Source organism: Adiantum capillus-veneris, chromosome 28 (assembly GCF_014529385.1).
Source record: "Adiantum capillus-veneris isolate H3 chromosome 28, ASM1452938v2, whole genome shotgun sequence".
Lineage (NCBI taxonomy): Eukaryota > Viridiplantae > Streptophyta > Polypodiopsida > Polypodiales > Pteridaceae > Adiantum > Adiantum capillus-veneris.
Window position 1 is genome coordinate 67,607,676 of NC_140958.1, and position 7,196 is coordinate 67,614,871.

Below are 7,196 nucleotides of genomic sequence, written 5' to 3' on the forward strand. Positions count from 1 at the left end.
GATAGCCTACCAATGCTTAGACCCTAGGCTATGCGCATAAATTTGGTGACCTGTGAGACTGCAAACTGAATATCCGGCCTCGTGTTGCATACATAAATGAGGCATCCAACAACAGTTTGGTAAAGAGTGACATATGCAGGATCACCAGCATCATGAAGACTCAATTTTAAACCTGTTTCCATGGGAGTGGCAATAGGTTTGTAATCCTCAAGTCCAAACTTACATAGTGATGTCTCTATGTAATTTTCTGACACAATGCAATACCACCATCACATTGCTTAAACTGTATGCCCAAGTAATGATGCAACATCCCCAAATCTTTCATCTTGAAAGTAGCATTCAAATCAGCCTTAAATTCAGCAATATGTCTCTCATTTGGTCCAGTGATCAGCAAATCATCTACATAAAGAACCACAATGAGAAGTACATCACCCTCACACTTTACATTCAATGTGCTTTCTGTTGGACTGTTATGAAAGCCTCGTTTGACCAAATGAGTGTCAGATTTCTCATACCAAGCACGAGGAGATTGCTTCAACCCATACAAAGCCTTCTTACATCTGCACACTTTGTCCTCTTGTCCTTTCTTGACAAAACCGCGAGGTTGCGTTACATACACTTCCTCAAATATATCACCATTCAAGAAAGCAATAACAATGTCTGATTGATGTACATCCCAACCAAAATGAGCTGCCAATGCACATAGAAAACACATAGTAGTCATACGACAAGTGGAAGCAAAAGTCTCTTCATAATGTATGCCTTGTCGAGCCTTATGGCGATCGATCTCACCATCCGGCTTGCGTTTCAACTTGTAATGTGCTTCATCAAAAGATAGAGGTTCCTTAGCATCATGTAAGCTACACACAGCCAAAGCATAACAATCTGATGCATAAGATGCATGGCCAGAGCCTGAACGAGTACGACTAGACAAAGGTGCATCCAATTTACTGTCACACAATGTATGCACCAACCATTTTGGCATACCTCTAGCCTGCTCATTTTCAGCCCTTTCCTCATCAAGCACATCATGTACATCTGCATCAGTAATAGGCTGATCTGTAACATTTTTGGAAACCCCCATAGGCTGTACATTTGCCTCATTGGAATTTACATTCGAACTTCCACCACTGAAAAGAGGCAACAAATTGTCATAAATGTCCTCTGAGCTTACATTACTATCTCTAGTACACGACAACAAGGGCTGAACAGAATCTTCCACAAACACTACATCCCGTGAAACCAAAATACGCTTTTTTTGCAGATGATACAACCTGTAACCTTTGTTTTCAACACTATAACGAACAAAAATACATTTGACAGCCATATCATCCAATTTTCTGTGCTGTGTTTGTGGCACCAAAGCATATGCCAAACAACCAAAAACATGCATGTGCTCAATAGAAGGCTTTCTATCATGCAAATAGACTACAAAGCTTTTGTAGGACACCTGTTAAGTACATAAGTGGCACACGTGATGGCCTCAAGCCAAAAAGAATGTGGCGAAGCTTGACTTTTGACCATACATCGTGCCATTTCTGTAAGTGACTTGTTTTTCCTCTCAACAACACCATTTTGCTGAGGTGTATAAGGCACTCTAGATAGGTGTTTTTAATCCCACGACTAGCCAGAAATGCATTAAATTCATGAGACATATACTCTCCCCTTGATCGGAACGGAGGGTGCCCATAGTACATTTCGATACATTTTCAGCCATAGCCAGAAATTGTTTGAAGCACATAAAACTTTTGGACTTTGCTTTAGGTGGAAATACCCATGCATGCCTGGAGTAATCATCAATGAAAGTCATGAAGGAAAGGTAATTTCCCAAGGACGGAGTTTGCATGGGCCCACAAACATCACTATGCACAAGTTGCAACCTACATGTGGCCTTAATTGAACCATCCTTTGGAAACTTCGAACGCTGCATCTTACCCAAAATACACCCTTCACAAACATGTTTGACAGGTGCTTCAAGAGGCGGCAAAGAAGCGACCATATCAGATTTCTGCAAACGTAGCAAATTGGCAAAATTCAGATGCTCAAAACGTGCATGCCACAGTTTTGCATCTAAAACAGCCCTTGAATCTACAACTGCATTTGCAAAATTTTATCCACACTTGTCATACAAAGTGAGCTTATACAGCTCACAAAAGGCCAGATGCGACAATTTCATCAGCAAAACTGAGATCATGAAATGCACATCTGTCATCCACAAATTTGACTACAAGTCCAATTCTAGCAAGTGTAGATATAGACAAAAGATTCTTCTTCATTCCAGGTACATAAAGTGCATCAACAAGTGCAAAAGAACTGCCATTTGCAGCAATAAGCACAATCTTTCCAACCCCCTGAATCGGATAAGAGGCATTGTTGGCACAAGTGACTGAATTCCCATGAGGGACAGACTCAAGAGAGGTGAACAATTCACTATGTGAGGTAATGTGCTTTGTAGCATCGCTGTCAAAATACCACACATGTGAATCTGCAGCAACTGACATGCATGCATCATGGACAACAGGATTGTAAGTGCACTCTGCACTAAAAGCCCATTCTGCATCAACATCAGCATCACAGTCTCTTTTCACAGAAGACTCAACAATGGCTGCATTTGTAGTGGAACCAGCATTTGCAATGGAACCACCCTCTTTCTTCTTAGCCTCTTTGGCCTTCAACTTAGGACACTGCTTGATCAAGTGATCATTAGCTTTACAATAATGGCAACGCATCTTCTTTTTGCCCTTATCACCAGAATTTTTAGACGAATTGCTGCAAGTAGAATCATTAGGAACAGAATTTTTGCCACTCGCAGCAGAACCATAAGAAGTGACTGCATTGCTGTTACCACCCTTTCTTTGAGAAGCAATAAAAGCCTGTTCAACTGCACGCTGCCTAGTCCTGTTTTTTTTGGAAAGTGACTCTTGCAACAACAATGTGCATAATGCATCAAAGTTGACAACTTCAGGATTTCCTTGGGTCATAAGTCTCCAAGTACTAGCAAAAGTCTGGTAAGAATCTGGTAAGGCATCAAGAACAGTCTGCAGAAAAGAACTGTTTGAAATGATTTCACCTATAGAAATGAGTTGCTCATTGGTATCCTCGATACCAGCAAGGAAAGTGTCCATATCATCATCCTCATGCATAATCTTCGATTCCAACTCTTTACGCAGCAAAGCAATTTTAGCCTCAGTGCGGCTTGCATAAAGACCTGCTAGAATATCCCAAGCCTCTTTTGCAGATTTCATTGAACGAATGTGAGGAGTAATGGTGCGCTTCACAGACAACGCAATCAATGCATGAGCCTGCACATCCTTTACATCCCAACGAGCTTGTTCTGTCGTAGGCAAAACAACTCTAATAGCAGTAATCCATGCAGCAAGACCTGCAAACATCCTCAACATCGCCTACATCCTCAGAACCAGGACGTACATCAATGCCCTGCGCAATGTTCTAGACGCCCTTTGACACAAGAACATGTTGCATCATGTAAGCCCACATGGGGTAATTGTCCCCATCCAATATGTCCTCAGCAGCAAACATCTTGAGCACATCTGTGTTGTTGTTAGCCATGGAAAATGCCTGCACTTGATGTGAAAATTGCTCGAAATGAGGAGAAACTGAGTGAGACTAGCACGTGCTATATAGCACAACCTGCAACAACAGACTGTATGGGATCTATTATGCAGTAATTGGCACTGACAAAAATTCTGCACAAAATGATGAAATTGCCTGTGCAGACCTGGTTGTAGTGGAAACGGAGGTCGAAATGAGCTAGTCAAAGCTCACAGACATCGAAGAAAGTGAGCAGGCGCTTGCTGGAGCTGCTGGTGACTAAGCTTGGGAGGACGCAACCTGATCTGATACCAATTGTTGGAATAAGGGTTGCAGAGAAGTGCACACAGCTTGGAGAAGACAAAGGAAGCTCAAGGCACACAATTGAGAGTGTGTTACTTAGTGTGCAATGGAAAGATAGATAGCCCTAGAGTGATGGGTGTATATACAATGCACAGGGGGAAAAACCTCCTAAAGAGGGAAAAAATGCCCCGGTGGTCCTAGTGTGTGCACACACATCACTACCATATGTATATGGTAACATGATTGGGATGGGGTCTTCCTGTTGAATGGTTGTTGTGACCCGTTCAAGGAAAAGGCTCTGCGGTCATCTCGAGGAGCTTGCTTCTAGGTTCCCATACATGTGGCAAATGGAATCAATTTCAGTCCCTTGCAAAGACAAGAAAGATGGTCAACATGAAACAGACTCGATGGCTTCTAACCAAGAAAACTCTTATCAATGGTGCAAAAAAGAGGATCAAATGTGCACATATGCATCAGAAGAACTTGGCAACATAAACACGCAAGAGTTCTTAATCCCCCTTCTCTCTCTCTCTACGTATATATATATATATACACACACATAGAGAGAGAAAGATATTATATATATATATCTATAAAGAGAGAAAAAGATAGAGAGAGAGAGAGGGGGAGAGAGAGAGAGAGAGAGAGAGAGAGAGGGATTAAGAAAAAAAGCTCGCTCTAAAAACTAATTTTGAAGCAAAGCAAGCATTTTTTATTAATTGCTCAGTTGAGCAAAAATTTGGAAAAATCTCTTTCCAAAGCTCCCTCCATTCCCATCCCCATAAAAAAGGTACATAAAAAATTCAAGACACAACTCCTCCCTTAAAATTATTCTATATGAGTGGTTACTATAACTACCTCCACTAGGCCTTACTAGGGCCCCCACTCAAACCACCCCCCACTCTCGCAAGCCGTTCAAACTTCTTGGAGGCTTGGGAAAGCATAAGCCTATAAAAGGGACTAGTCTTGAGAGAGAAGGGTACAACAAGATAAGAGGGGGACTATACACAGAAGCTTTGTCACCACATTTTTCCACATCCCAAAAGAATGGATCCTTCTACTCAAATGATAGGTGCCCCCTCTTTTTTTGGTTTTTTTTATTAAAATGACATCAATAACAAGTGGCCTTCTTTGTTGATACTTGTCTTCCACCAAGAATACTAACATTTTCATGGTTTTTTTTTCATGGTGACAGTGACAGGTATAGAAGAAGACCTTTTCTAATGCTCTCAACCACAAGGACCTCACCTACACTTTAGCTCTGTAAAAAAATATCCATGTTGTACTTTTTTCTTCTTTTCACATTGGTCTAATATATAGGCATCTTGAATGGCAATTTTAATTTTTTTGTCTATTTGTTTAAAATGTGGTAATCTTGATAAGTGAGCAAAGTCACGTACTCTCCCTAGTGGCATGACTGCACTCACCCTTGGAGGAAGAATGCACATCATGCCTGTAACAATGGTTGGAGATTCTCTTTCCCTTTGTCACTACACAAAGGGTCCAGCTTACTTCCTATTTTACCACAGACACACACACACACACCAAAATATTCTTTTTTTTGAATTTGGTGTAAAAATGGCTTGGGAATAATCTATCACGTCCTCTATCTCTCTTGTTTCAAAAAAATCGGGTAACTCTAAACCCCCCCCTTTTTTTGTAGCCTCTTTTGATAAGGAAAACTTCCTATTTTACCACACACACACACCAAAAGATTCTTTTTTTTTTGAATTTGGTGTAAAAATGGATGATGAATAATCTATCACGTCCTCTATCTCTCTTTTTTCAAAAAAATAGATAACCTTGAACCCCCCTTTTTGCAGCCTCTTTTGATAAGGCAAGGTGGGCTCACAGCACATCTTTTATATAAAAAAAAACACTACGAGCACTACCTTTATTTACAAAATAAGCCCACTCGAATTTCGGTGCACATGATACAGTCAACTACTCATGAAGCTTCATATTAAAATCTAACGATTCTATGTTGTACAATGGTAGGCTTGCGGGACTGTGCACTCGAGACGCTAGGGTACACTGCTCTAGAGTACGCACTACCCTCCGTGGTGCGGGGATTATTACTCTGCATTTCTGACCCTAGGTTCCATGGCGAGCTCCTTCAGCTAGATCAGAGGATGTAGGCACAAAGCTCTCACATGGACACCTTGGCTCTGCCACCCACACACTCACATACTTCTTCTTGGCAAGCCACACTTGCCGCATAGCTATTGCGCACGCTGCTCCTTCCCTGACGTCACAACTGCACAAATGGGAAATGCCCGTGCAAATTCTATGCAAGCTTTTAATAATCTTACACAAAGTGACGATAACATTACTCTTTGTGGGAAGATTGACCTCACAACATGGTTTCGCATCTACACTTTGGCACGTGATAGCCCACCAGCTACAATACAAAGGCTCAAAGATCTTGGGCAAGCACTGCACACAATTGTAGAAGCAGATACTAAAGCTACCCAAGATTGGATGGACAATAGCCACAACATTATGAGAAGATGGATGGAAAGCCACGGTCGCCGTCTCAAGAACAACCCCATCATATGTCAAAAGAAAAAACATCTTTTGAATGGCTTCACTGAGGTTGTAATGTCACCTCCTTCAACGACCGAAAGCGCGCACATCCCGAAAGACCTTGACGAAGAGGAGCAACGAATCACCGACCAAAACTTCATCATTTCAAGCCCATCCCGAAGTCTCAACCAAAAGCCCTTTGAAATGTACACCGACCCCTTCATCCCAAGTCGGCTCCTTGAAGTCTACTTGGCGGTTGTACACAACAAACCATGGGCGTTTGGTAATTTTACTTTGCTTGCCCCCCTTACGAAAAATCTCTTACCTTAATCAATGGCAATGACAAAGTAGCCGTTCAAGTTGGTCTACAACAAGTGTTGGAAACCAACTCCTCAAACCTTGTTGAAAACACACTCATGGCCACCCCTTTTACCATGGCATGCTTGGAGTCAAAGAGATGCAATGCATCCTTTGGTTGTGTTGTCGGGGTTAAGGGAGTAATCTCCACGATGAGAAGGGACACCAATTACACTACATACATTTGGAATGTACACCGTCCCTTCATAAAATGTGGTTGTGAACATGTGGGGCAAGGAGATCATTGTAGGGATAATAATATGATTTAGTTTGGCCATGTTGTTTGGGTGATCCTCCACCAACTCCCCATCTTCTTCCCTAGCACATCCCTATAAAAATCAACCATTGTTTTCCTTAGTTGGATAGCAAAGGAGGCTCAAAAATCTATCCAAGCTATGCTTGTGCACTTCTATTATTAGGAAAAGCTAAAGGAATTTTTCAAGCACTCTGTACTTTTC

General features: G+C 41.6%; 1 pseudogene; it reads left to right on the top strand.

The window, feature by feature from the left end:
- Positions 1–4,252, top strand: part of LOC147420608 (uncharacterized) — a 5,984-nt pseudogene extending 1,732 nt beyond the window's left edge.
- Positions 4,253–7,196: the final 2,944 nt, after the last annotated feature.